Source organism: Lepisma saccharinum, chromosome 1, assembly GCF_977018435.1.
Source record: "Lepisma saccharinum chromosome 1, izLepSacc3.1, whole genome shotgun sequence".
Taxonomy (NCBI): Eukaryota; Metazoa; Arthropoda; class Insecta; order Zygentoma; family Lepismatidae; genus Lepisma; species Lepisma saccharinum.
The window spans coordinates 177,793,935-177,806,988 of NC_139229.1; the positions used below are offsets into that span (position 1 = coordinate 177,793,935).

At 38.3% G+C, this 13,054-nt stretch overlaps 1 protein-coding gene across 6 annotated transcripts in view; it reads left to right on the top strand.

Annotated features, from left to right (window-relative positions):
• cpo (RNA-binding protein) overlaps nt 1–13,054 on the top strand; it is a 532,560-nt gene that overhangs the window by 457,749 nt on the left and 61,757 nt on the right. The window lies entirely within an intron of this gene.

The window sequence follows — 13,054 nt, forward strand, 5'->3', positions numbered from 1 at the left end:
GAAAGTATATCTCGTTTCATAGAACCACGTTAATATTCTAAATTCTAAGCAATTAGATCTCTTTAGAATTATTCCTTATGAAGCATCTATGAGAATTTTCAGCTGTATTGCTATTTAGCTTTCGTCTAGGATATTTGTAATAGAAAATTGGCTCGAAACTATTATTAATACCTAGATAACAGTGAGTGAAATATGAGAATATTCTTTTGTAAGCTATACGAGGAAATCTAAAGAGATTTGTTTTAGAATTTAGAACGAGATATACATTTGAAGAATTTATTGTTAACACAATCTCAAAGTCCTATCGAGCCTTATCTGTAATAGTTTCTCAGTAAATAGCTATGCAGTTTTGAATTCGTAATTCATTGCATGCTGGTATCAAACTAAAATTCTCTTGACTGTTTATGATAAACGTGCATATTTGAAAATCTATAATTGAACCTTCAAAGTATTTCTTACCATAACTATCTAGCGTTATTAAACAGTGAGAACGTACAATGGAAAACCCCTTACACCATTATAGCTGAGGCCTTAAATCTTAAGGGGAAAATTGGTTGTAATTGTACTTAATCAGTCTCAAAACTCATTATTGGTCTTTTTGAGTGAAGCATGATACATACATCAATAAGTTCAAAGGCATGCGAGCATGTCGAATTATGTCTTATGTAGTTCGTAGATGTTATTTGAAGCACGAAGTGAGTGTAGGAACTGGCGTCAAGGCATGGTGGCGATACATTTTTAAGTTAGATCATTTTTGTTACAGTTTTTTTTTCAGAACTGTGAATGGAAGGAGGCAATTGAATATCGCATGTGTTTTTTAGTAGTCTACAACTCGTTTTACTTGGGGGTCTAAATTGTAGATGCGTTAATCGTACGATTTACTTGATATGGCCTTAGGACAAGACCAATCGGTATGCTAAGATGGGAAACGACTGCTTCAACAGTAGTTGGTTTACAGTGCAGCATATCTCTTTATTTAGTAATTCTGTTAATTTTGACAAACACTCAGATTATTTAATTTTATTGTTTGTAAACAACACGAAACAAACTGCCTAACTGGTAGCGTAGTCGCGTTATCAAGGGTTTCAGAGTTCGATACCCGGTGGAGGCACATTTCATAGTGGTTCTGATTCCACTTTAAACTGTAGGTCCAATCCCGATTAGCCTATCTGTGCATTAAGTGGATTTAAAGCAAAAACAATTCAAACTCAAACAAGCAACAAAGAAGCACTACTACAAAGACGTATTTTTATTACGTCAGTATTAATAAACCTTAGAACATATTAATTTTATGTCACACTAAAATATAAATTTATTCATCACCTAATGGAAATTATAGAAATAGGTTTCATTTAAATAAGACATAAATCGGGATTGATGTGATGAAAATTAACTTTATAATAATAATAATGTTTTATATTCAAGTCAATTAAATATATCTGATCCTAGGACCAGCTCTGATTTGATGGTAATTTGTACAGTCACGGAAACTTCTGGGTTGTAACGATTCTATTGACTTTCAACACAAACGTGTCCGTGACTGTACATCTATGACCTTCATGGTCTACCTGTTAGCATATCACACAGCAAAATTAGGGCTCTTTAGATGCTAAGAATTACATCCTTTTTTATCTAGGTATTTGTAATATCTTCGCCTTACTGTGATGAGCCTATTTTCTATTTTAAATATCTAGAAAATAGCCAATGCAATATAGACGCAGATTCTTAACAAATTTATCTTTATTAGAATTTAGAATGTAAACGTAGATTTTTAGAAGAAAACACGTTGTCAAGGAACCGTTCCTAAAACTAGTCCAAGATTGAGAAAAGCCATATCTGGCGCTTTAAATCAAAGGGGAAACAGGTCGAAGATAGACGAATGACCGCTAAGCCATTTGTTATGTTAATATTAGAGTATTCAGTTGGCTGCAGCAGAGAAAAATGGTGTAGAAATGGAACTGGGAATAAATTTGCAATTGCCAAGCACTAAGCCAATTGTATTAGACACATAGGTTTCTTCCACACGGCAACGCCCGGCCGCGCTTCATGATAAATGCAAATATTGAAATCGACAGAAAATGGAAAGTGGCTGTGTACGAGTGAAAATGTGGGATTTTTTTTTTTAGATCGCCTGGAACGGCCGGAAAAATTAATTCCCGGTAATTTCTTCGGAGAGGGGGTGAAGGAGAGCACGTTGTCGGATTCCATTTAAGTGCCCCGAGTGAAATTTAAAAATACAGGAGATCCGTTTCACGTTCCCGCTCCGCCATATCCCATTGTTCCCGTCACAAATTAACAGTGAAAATACCTTCCCTCTTCTCGTATCTTCCGGCCCGGCTGGTCATTAGTTAATTTTATTTGTGGAAATTGAGTTTCGCAGCGTCTGTTCGATGGACCGGTCGCGTCCATGTTGGCAGTTAAACCTGACGGTTTAGTTCTGGCAAATCCCACCAGATGGCTTTTCCTTTATTTTATAACTGGAAAATTCTCTCTCAGCCCCGTGTAGCAGCATGTATGCATCGAAACTTTCTCCTCAGTGTTGTTAACCGAAAGCTTTTCCCTCCAAGACATTGAACATTAAGTGTATATTAACTGTTAGGGAAACTTTTCGATTTCTCTTTGTAAACTGAATCTCCATGATCGAACACACAAAATTATAGATTCAGTTTAGAGTTGTCTTTGTGCATAAAGTAAATTTTAGAAGCCTGTGAACCGAAAGTTATATATAGAAAGATCTTCTATAGCCAGTCTTAAAAGAACGAAAGTGGCGCCATTTATTAACGAAACTACAATGTAGTCGAAATATATCGCTCACGTAGGCATCTCGAATATAGAGTTCTACTTTTCCTATTAAATATCATATAATTTCAAGGATTTTGCTTTATTAAAATGACTTCAGCTCTTATGATTATAGATTACATGTAATGGAAGGTACTATATACTTGAATTTGAATTTTTAAAATTTTATTTGAAGGGTTCAGTACAGTTCAGACAAGAAAAATATAATTACAAGATTTCTACAACTTACAATTTTAGTATTCACTAACACTAAAATATTCCTGATTTAATAGTTCAAATTGTTTTTGAACCTTGTCATATTTTCTGCTCTTATATTATTTGGTAGGTTATTGAATATTTTAATTGTCATCTGTTCGGGTCCTTTTTGAACTAAAGTTAGCGTGGTACTATTAAGTACTACGAACTTATGTTAATGCTAGTATATTATAGTATTTTTAAAGATATGCATCGAATAAAGAAATATCTATGATACGTACACCGATATTACTACGTATTGTGAAAAAAAAATGTTGGTAAACTATTCCTTAGTTGATAACACTGCTTCGTCAAATATTCAAGTGGCATTTTAATTTCGCGACGCAGAACATAAAAGGAAAAAAAAACTGGCGATGAAATTCAAGTCCCTCTGCTGTCACGCGAAATCATAATTACGAATCCATTTATTATTAATTACAGACGGAAGGCAGTTCTCGGAAGAGGTTGTGTTCGATAAGGTTCAACGAATGGCTTTTGCAAAAAAGAAAAAAAATCACGTTGGTGTGTGTAATATTACGTCGCTTTTTCTGCCCGTTGCCTTCAATATTCACGGTTATTGTCAGAACGTAGGCCGGCCGTGATTTCCTTGAATCTAAGGAACTGTATTGGCTCTGTAAATTAATCGTTGGTCGCCGGAGAATTTCGTTCTAGGGTAGATGAAATAATTTCAGATCTGATCTGCTTCTGTGGTCACTCTTTCTCTCTTGCTTTCCTTCACCGTTCCTCTATAACCCTTTTCTTACCTTCTCTTTCAATTTCTATTTGTTTCTCTCTCTCTCTCTCTTTTTCGCCCTTTATTCCTCTCTTCCTTACTTCTTTCTTCATCTTGTTCTTGCCTTAGGTTATCTTTACGCGGTTTCTCTTCCTTTCAATCCTTCCTTATTACTTTGTTTGCTTTTCTTTCCTTCTTTTTAGTCTCTCTCCGATGGCGTAGTGATAACGTCGTCGCCTCGTAAGCAAGGGCTCCCGGGTTCGATACCCGGTGGAGGCACATAGTGGTTCGGATCCCACTTTAAGCAGTAGACCTAGTCCTGATTAACCTATATGTGCATAAAGTGGACTTGAAAACTAAAATTGTTCTCTCTTTTTTTCTACGTGTATAGCTTTTCTCACTCTCACTCTCTCCCCCATCTCCTTACTATATTTCTTCTTTACTTCGGTCTTTCTTTACTGCTTCTCTTTCGATCCTTCTTTTTTTGTTTCTTACTTTTCTGATTTTATTCCTTCTTTCTTTTCCTTCCTCTCCTTATCTCTCTTTCTACCAAATTCTCTCCTTCACTTCCTTCTGCGTGTGTAATTCTTGCTCTACTCTGAAAATTCCTTATGTAAGGCTGGAGCTCACCCGTTGGCAGCCTTCCTGCTCAGTGTGATTTTTATTTAAGAGCACACAGAGACTTCCACATTCTAAACAGTTGCAAAGAAACCTTTCTAACTACTATTATGTCCTTGGTTACATTGAATAATGTATAGCTTGAATGCTACAAAGTAAATATGTGGATAAATAATCGCCCATCTTGAATCTGATCCATAAGAACATGTAGTTCATTTTACGTTGCTTTTCTGGAATATTTTTTGTACTAATCGTGACGATGATGAGTGTGGCCCATGACTAGATGTAATTGATGAAGGAACATTCAATGGAAAATGCCTATGACAAGGCTGGGACTTGAACCTGGAATCTTCGATAGCGACTATAAATTGCGCTCTGGTCGGCCTCCGCGGCGAAGTGGTTAGCACAGCGCCAGGGCTCCCGGATTCGAATCCTGGACTGGGCGTGGTTGTTCTTTGTGACTGTCTCTTTATCAATTTCATCATATCATCACTCGTCCTCATCTTAGCGATTTGCCAAAAGTAGTAGAAAGGCGACGTAAGCCAAATTAATCAATGCCTGCAAACGCTTGACAATATGCTTTAATACACAAAGTACACAAGCCAGATTAAATCATGAACCACAGGATAAGAATTGTGGAAGAATTTAGATTGAACTCTTTGGGGTCTGTCAATAATCTGGCTTTTTGAAGTAAAATATTTTTCAGGGTGCTCACTGATCTGGAAAACTAGAAAAGTCAAGGAAATAGAGGGGGGCTTTCCAGATGGCGTAGTGGTAAAGTCATCGCCGTGTAATCTAGGGGTCCCTGTTCGATATCAGATGGAGGCACATGGCACGGTTGTGTTCTAATTATGAACAGTCCTAATTGCGGACAATTCCTAAATCGTCCAAATTGCGAACACAAAGGTGAGAAATAATTTCATGTTCCTAATTGCGAACAGATGAAACTGAAAAATCTGTTTTCAAAAACAGGCAGTGACGCAGAGACACAGCTGGTTTGACAAACAACAATAGCAACCTGATTGACTCATGATGGTCTTCTGCTTTGTAAATCCCTCGAAGGGCATGTCACCCTTTCAGTATGTCGGCGTAATCTGACTTTCGTTCGTGTGTTAATGACTGGAAAATCCTTTGGTGCCTTAACTGATGTGAAACTGCTTCAACAGGAAGCACCGGACAAAAGGAATGGAGCCGCAAAATCAACATGGAGCTAGGTAGTCCACATCCGAGAGTGCTTAAAGGATGAGGCAGAAAAGTCTAATGGCATGATTCTTAGGATGGGAATGAGCCTGGAAGATGTAAAACGAAAGGAAAAAAAATAATCGTGTTTTGGTTTTTCGGCGAGGAGCACTAACAAGTATAAGGAGATTGGTGGTATTCCTAAATTTTTAGGAACAGTGTCATATGTTTTGAAATTTATTAAAGTTAATAATTGTATTATTAAATGACGAAGCTTGTTTCAGTTAAGAAGTGTGCAGGACGTATTCCTATAAAAAATAGGCCACACTTTTATTATTAAATTATATATACTTTGGCGACTACTTTAATCATGTCCCATTTTCTATGATCCAACAAAACACCGACAGTCTCAAGTCTGGAACTGAATCACTTTAAAAGAAAAAAATCGTTAAATAGACTCTAGAAGTGTGAGAGAAAGTTGTAGGTGCCAAGGCAGAAAAATGTGTTTGCGATTAGGACATAGTCCTTCGAGTATATTCCTCTTCAGGCAGCACGTGTTCGCAATTAGGACGACACCACATGGCACAGTGATTCGGATCCCACTTTAAACTGTATGTCCAGTCCCGATTAGCCTTTGTGTGCATAAAGTGGACTAAAAACAACAAATCAAATAATTGAAGGAAATACTAGACTCACGACCAAAAAAAATCGTCCTGGATAAGTCAAGATTTAAAAAATATATAGATGTGCAAAAAGTCTGGAAAGCTTGAGCATATTAAATATGGCTGTTACAGTTGCACCGAATATGGATTTTTCGGACATTATTAATCACTTTGCTACGAAAGATGTTCATTTGCGAATAGAAAATATAACAATATAGTGTTTGTTGCAGATGAAGAAAATTTCTTTAATATTTCTACTCCAAAAAAATATTCAGAGTTGAAGTGAGTAAAAATGCTCCAGAATTGTCTGTAAATTCATTTAGAAAATACTTTAAGAATACGGAAAAATTGAGTAATTTGCTTTGGCAGTTAGTGAAAACTGCTTTTGCAAATAATATTCTCAAAAGAAAGTAGAACTACTACAAAATTTGCCATGAAGTTTGGAGCCTTGGGGAGTCCTGGAGTAGTATTTGGATTTTTTGTTATCGGTTAAATTACACTCTGATACTGGGTTCTGCATCTGATAATATAATTTCTGTTATCGGAGGTGTGGATTCTAGAGAATTTTATTATACGTGGGTTTGCAACATTGATTTTTGTGCGCCTCCTTTGCAAGATTGCAAACTAGCGCGTATGTGTTCGTGCATGCATATAGGATGCGCGTGTGTATACGGGCATAACTGAGGGATCATATAGGGTTTCGGGATTTACATATCTCATTAGAAGTTCATCATATCGTCATCCCCCTCCCCCACTTGCATGTGTGAAATTAGTTTGGTACGGGCGATGTGTAATCCACCTAATGTATGGGCCACACGCGGATCATGACGTATTTGGCCAGAAATGAACAGCAGCACTTGTTAGGTCCTCTGGCAGATTTTGGTGGTGTTCATAATGAAAGCGTTGTTGTGTGTGTGAGAGAAAAATTGAGCATTTTTATGTGTGTCACTTTCATTCTTTATACAAATGGTTTTTTTTATCTTAACCGCTTCAGTTTGAGATTTTTTCGTTCTTTCTGCTGCTTCCTCGCAGTTCTTGTTTTTTTCCCTTTTCATTGCTTTCGTCCATTTTTTCACAACATTCCTTTATTGAATTTAATTTGTATCTGTCCTCGCTCCCCTCTCTCCCCCCTCTCCCCTCTCTCCCCCTCTCTCTCTCTCTCTCTCTCTCTCTCTCTCTCTCTCTCTCTCTCTCTCTCTCTCTCTCTCTCTCTCTCTGTGTGTGTGTATTTCGTAATTTATCCTTTATGTACTTCTGTATTTTTTACCAATTTCCATTTTACTTTTCGCTTTCTTATTGTGAATTCATTTCATTTGTACAGTTTCTTGCCTTTCGCTGCATCTCATTCTATCTCTTTACGTTGGTTTATACTCTTTTTAATATCACTTCATCTCTATCTGATCTCTCTCTTTCTCTCGTTCACTCTATTATGCCAGTGCGTGAGAGCTCCTTAATGTACTTTCTTCTTTTGTAGCAGTGTTTCTCTCACTTTTAATGAACCCTTGCTTATTTCGAATTATTCATGCTGTTTAATTCAGTTTTTTATTTACCCTCGAACTTGAGTGCGCCTTCTTCGACAAATTCCATGTAGTTTTCATGAAATTTTCCTTTCCTACTTTTTTAAAGTACTTCCTAACCGATATACAGAGTCAATAGCTTGAAGAGAACAGAAAACAATCGCTCCAGATGCTATGTCCTTATCTGGCAACCTGCCTCACTGGCCAAGAGTGTCGCTTATCGTCATCAGAGAAAGACAATGACAAGAGCTGTGGGGGATATAATATTTTTCAAGTATGAACCCTTACAGCTGTACATAACGTAAAAGAAAAAAGTGTGTTTTTTCAATATTCTCTTCTGCTCTTTGTAATCTTCCCCTCTTCGCTTAATTGCGAGTTTGCAACTACTGTCGTTCACTATTTTCACTAATGACAAAATTTAATAGCCTCCATATCACTCATTTTCATTCTCCCCTCTTAGCGTCTTTCCTCTCTTTGTCCAGGCATAATGTAGGAAAGTTTCCAGATTCGTTATTTGCGTATCTCCCACATCGATCTCTACCCGCTAATAACGTTTTCCATTATCTTCTCTATATTAAATTCATGTATGTCCCTAATGAATGTTTCGTCTTGCCTTCCCTGTTTCTTTGCACTGGAGGAGAATGTGAAATTTCGCCTCTTCGCCACATAACGGACATTGAGTTTTCGTCCTTCCGTTTGCTTTCAACTTGTATACATCCCCTCTTCCCCCAGTCTGAATCAGGCCAGTCGTGATCTATCTTTTTGCCCCACTTAAATCCATATAATTAGTTCTTCCTCGTTCTCTGTCCATGTCCACTGTTATTGCTGATGTTAAAGAAATTTTTTGGACGCATCCCACCCAAAATCTTCCTTCCAGTTTGCCACGCATGGCCCCTATCGTCTGCATATCATTTCTCCTATTCTCCCTCTTCCCGAATCTACCGAAGTCCTACACCATACAATTCCTTCATTACCTTTGCTACACATTGCCTCTCATTGCCCTCCACTTATCTGTAATTGGACACAAAGTTCTTAAGTTTGCTCCCTCCATAGTCATTCAGTTTAGCCCAATAGTTAAAGCTCTTCATTTTACCTTCCACTTACTTCTCTGAATTTTCCCATTTCCCTAAGCCCCACACGTTGCCATGCCCATTTCTATACCTGTACTCTATCACGGGAAACTCGGGTGCAAGGCCGCGCATAACCGTAGATAGAGGGAGTGGGGGAGCGATGCAGTACACACCGCTTCAAACGTCCGGTAGCTGCTAGTTACTTCCCCCCTCCACGCAATCCCGTTCCCTAGCTCATGTTCATTGGTCGAGCCATCTCGAGTCACTACAGATACTTGCTTTAGTTCTCTTGCTCCAGAGATTCCCTGGACAGAGTACAGCACTTGTTTGAATCTACATTTATGGATTGATTGATTTGGTGATTTAAGTCCACTTTATGCACAGTAAGGCTAATCTGGACTGGACCTACAGTTTAAAATGGGATCCGAACAACTATGTGCCTCCACCGGGTATCGAACCCGGGACCCCTTGATTACAAGGCGACAACTCTACCACTGCGCCATCGGGAAGGCCTCTACATTTATGGAGTTTAAAGTGCCAGACCCAGTGTGGTATAATAGTGGTGCCTTAAATGTGACCTCGTATACTCCCTCCAGAGTTCTAATTAGTATATTTGTTAATTTGTATTTTATTTTCCTCGTTTTGTCCTACGCATACGTTGCTTTCCTTTTATTTCTTTGTGCGTGCCTTGCCCACCTGCCCTCCATTGTCATTACCATGACTAATTAGTCGTATTGTTTCATCCTGTCCACATTTATCCCGTATTTCCATTGCTCATTCGTACCATATACATGTCCATTCTTCCATTAGTTCTTTTTGATATTTACTCGCAGAGCTCACTTTTCGCAGTACTTGTGCAATCTATCTCTCTGTAAACCAGTTGTTGTGTTCGAGATTAAAACAAGGTCGTCCGCGTATAGTAGAAGAGATACATTTGAGTGGCTCTGTGTTATTTGTTCCACAACATCGTTAACGAAGAGAACGCACCTCTACTTCACCCCCAGTATTGAAACTGACAAGACCTGTATACTCTACAGATGCGATTGGACCGGACAGCCTTGACGTAGCCCAAGAAAGCTGACCGGACAGTCTAATTCCGCGAATTCAACTTGGACTCTGCGTGAAACATTGTAACTTATCTTTATCATTTTCACTTATTTATGGACATCGAGTCCCACAGGACAAACCAGGATTGTAATGGCTTAGCCAGGGAAGCCCCGAGCAGAATGGTCCAGCATAAGTACAGAATTAACTCTGTACTCAATTACCAGGAAGTTTTGAAACACTGTTTCAGTGCTATCGTTGGGGCAACTCTTTACCTTTTACCTTGTCATTGCTTTATTTTTCTTTTGATGTAGTCTACTTGTACCTTGTGAAAATATTACATTCGGGAAAAATTATTTGAATGTTGTTACTGTTAACTCTGCAGTTAAGGTGTTTTTCTTTCAGAACACTATTCGGAAAAACGTTTCTATTAGTAGTGTTTTTAGAACACTGTTGCAAATTTCTAGTCAATAGTTGAAATTTCACGACAGTTATATTCATTTTCCATTCATTTGATTTGATGGTTATCGAGTTCAGGAAGAGATAAATATTGCAGCGAATAGAATCAATTTCTAAGATAAACCTTAAGGAAATTGATAAGAATGGTTAAGAGCGGATTGGTCTTGCCCAGGATAGGAACAGATGCAAGATTTGTTTGCTGCTGCAATAAACCAAAGGTATACCAGAGATAGATAGATAGAATACAATATTACTTTCGTTCATACCAAGTTTTGAACATAAATGTATTAATCATAATTTAAGGTTTTTTTCCTGTTAGGAAAATACATCGTCTCGTGTCTTTGAAGGTCGTTTCTCATGGTACAGTTACAATATCCTAGCTAAGATGTTCTTTTCATTTATTCCTTCAGATTCCTTTATTGAACTTAGTTTGTAGCTCTTCAACCATTGCTCTTTTTGTCTTCCCTCCTCTCCCTGCTACCTGTGTTGCGCAGCGTGTGTTCGTGTGTGACTATCGTAATTTACTACATCTGAAAATTTTCCCACTTTTTACTTTTCGCTTCTTTTTCTGGGCTTCATTCCATTTGTATCGTTTCTAATTTGTTTCTCTGGCTTTTGTCGCATACTATTCAAGTTTCTTTCCGTTGGGTTGTAATCGTTTTAATATTATTGATTCTTTCTTCTCTCGCTTTCATTCGTTGTTTCTATGGTGTGAGAACTTCGTCATGTACTTCCAGCTTTTTAAGCTGTCTTTTATCGTTTTCACTTTTAATGGGCCCTTACTTATTTCAAATTATTCATGCCGTTTAGTTCCGTTCTTTTTATCTATTCTGTCTGTATTATCCATTTTGGATGGGTGTGCCTTCTCTGGTTATTTTCATGTAGTTGCTTCTTGAAATTTTTCCTTTCATAAGTTGCGTGCTCTTTCGTTTTGGTGAGGCTCTATACAGCAACTGAAAGGGAAAGCCTCTGAGCTTTCGAAATAGGTTGCTAGAGGAAAATATTGAAGATCAAATTGACGGACAGAATGACAATCGAAGATGTCCTGAGGTGCACGATTATCAAGAGAAGCATGTGGAAGTTAATCGCCCACAGATAATGCAGGATGGTAAGGCAATTCAACAGACTTGAATGATTATTAAAAACTGTAATTGGAGGAAGAATAGAAGAGGTGAAACTGCATTGTCAGACCAGGGATGGAGTATATCAAATAATTTTGTCTTCAAGATGTTAATTGAGAAATCCACAGAGAAATGATGACACTAGGAACCAATTCCATAGCCCGTCCGTAAAGGAAGGCACGGGAAACGAAGAAACGATGAAGAAGTGAAAGAACAAGAGAGAAAGAAGATAAGGAAGGAATGATTTGATTGATTAAGACTATTCGGGACTGGACCTACAGTTTAAAGTGAGATCCGGATCACTATGTGCCTCCACCGGGTATCGAACCCGGGATCCCTTGATTACAAGGCGATGACGCTACCATTGTGCCATCGGGGAGGCCCTAAGGAAAGAATGAAGGGAGGAGTGGTACAACAGGTGGAGAAGAAAAAAGTGATGGAAAGAATGAAATTAGGAGTAAAACAACGTAGTGAAAAGAGAGAATGAAGTGAGGAGTGAAACAACGTGGGAAGAAGAAAGAAGATAAGAAAATAATGAAGTGAGAAGTGAAACAACGTGGTGAAAAGAAAGAATGAAGTGAGGAGCGATATAACGTGGGGCGAAATAAAAGAGGAAAGAATGGAGTGAGGAGTGAAATAACATGGAGAGATTAAAAAAGGAGATGGAAAGAATAAAGTGAAAAGTTAAACAACGTGGGGAGAAGTAAAGAAGCTTCAGCAATTCAACTTCGGGGATGAGCACTTAAGAAGAAAGGGATTCAGACTTTGAAATGTCATAGGTGATCCTTACCCTCGCAGCAAGTAGCCCTAAACGCAGCTCTACTTTTTTTTTGCGTCGTTAGCGTGCATGTTTGAGGTTCTTTTTGCCTCTCCTTTGAATTACCGGATTTCGTGCAGGGTGAAAGAAGAAAGTACCATGTCTCGCGTGATCCTTCCTCCAGCGCTGCAGCATATCGGATTGCAAATAGCAGGAGCGTTCGTGCGACAGGGAGCCCCGCGTATCATTCAAACGGAATCGAATATTATTTTAGGCCGAAAGGTCGGAACCGAGAGTTCGACGTTCAACTAAGGCTCCGAGAAACTCATGAGAAGGTCAAGTAGGGTCATAGAACCGACACGAGAGAGTGGCCAAATTAGCTAGCTGTTGCGCAAAGTCATGTTCAACGCACACACAGAAAAAATCATTATGAAAACTTTGTTCTCTTCAGTAGCATAGAGTTGAACGATCTCTTGTATAACTTCCTTCCTTCTCGCCAAAGTTATTGATGTAGCTATGTTCTCAACGAACAAGTAACCAATAGCATAATTCGTCCAATTGCATCGTAGGCAGTATAGCCCCCACTCTCTCTGCAGAACTGAAATTATCGAATTTAATAAGATTTTATATGTGTGTTGTTTCGACCTCCTAAGACCAGAACGATATATTACAAGAGTCAAATGTAAACTTTAGAAGTCCTGTAGGGCAGACTGTATACAGCTCAAATTTACACGAGGTATCAACTGTTAGTTACAAAACAACCTCAAGGCTGCAACACTAATCAAGTGAGCTTCAAAACGCCATTTTTGTTACTTTAAAGATGGCGCCTCCTGTACACACTTGCACCAGTGAAGAGGAGTA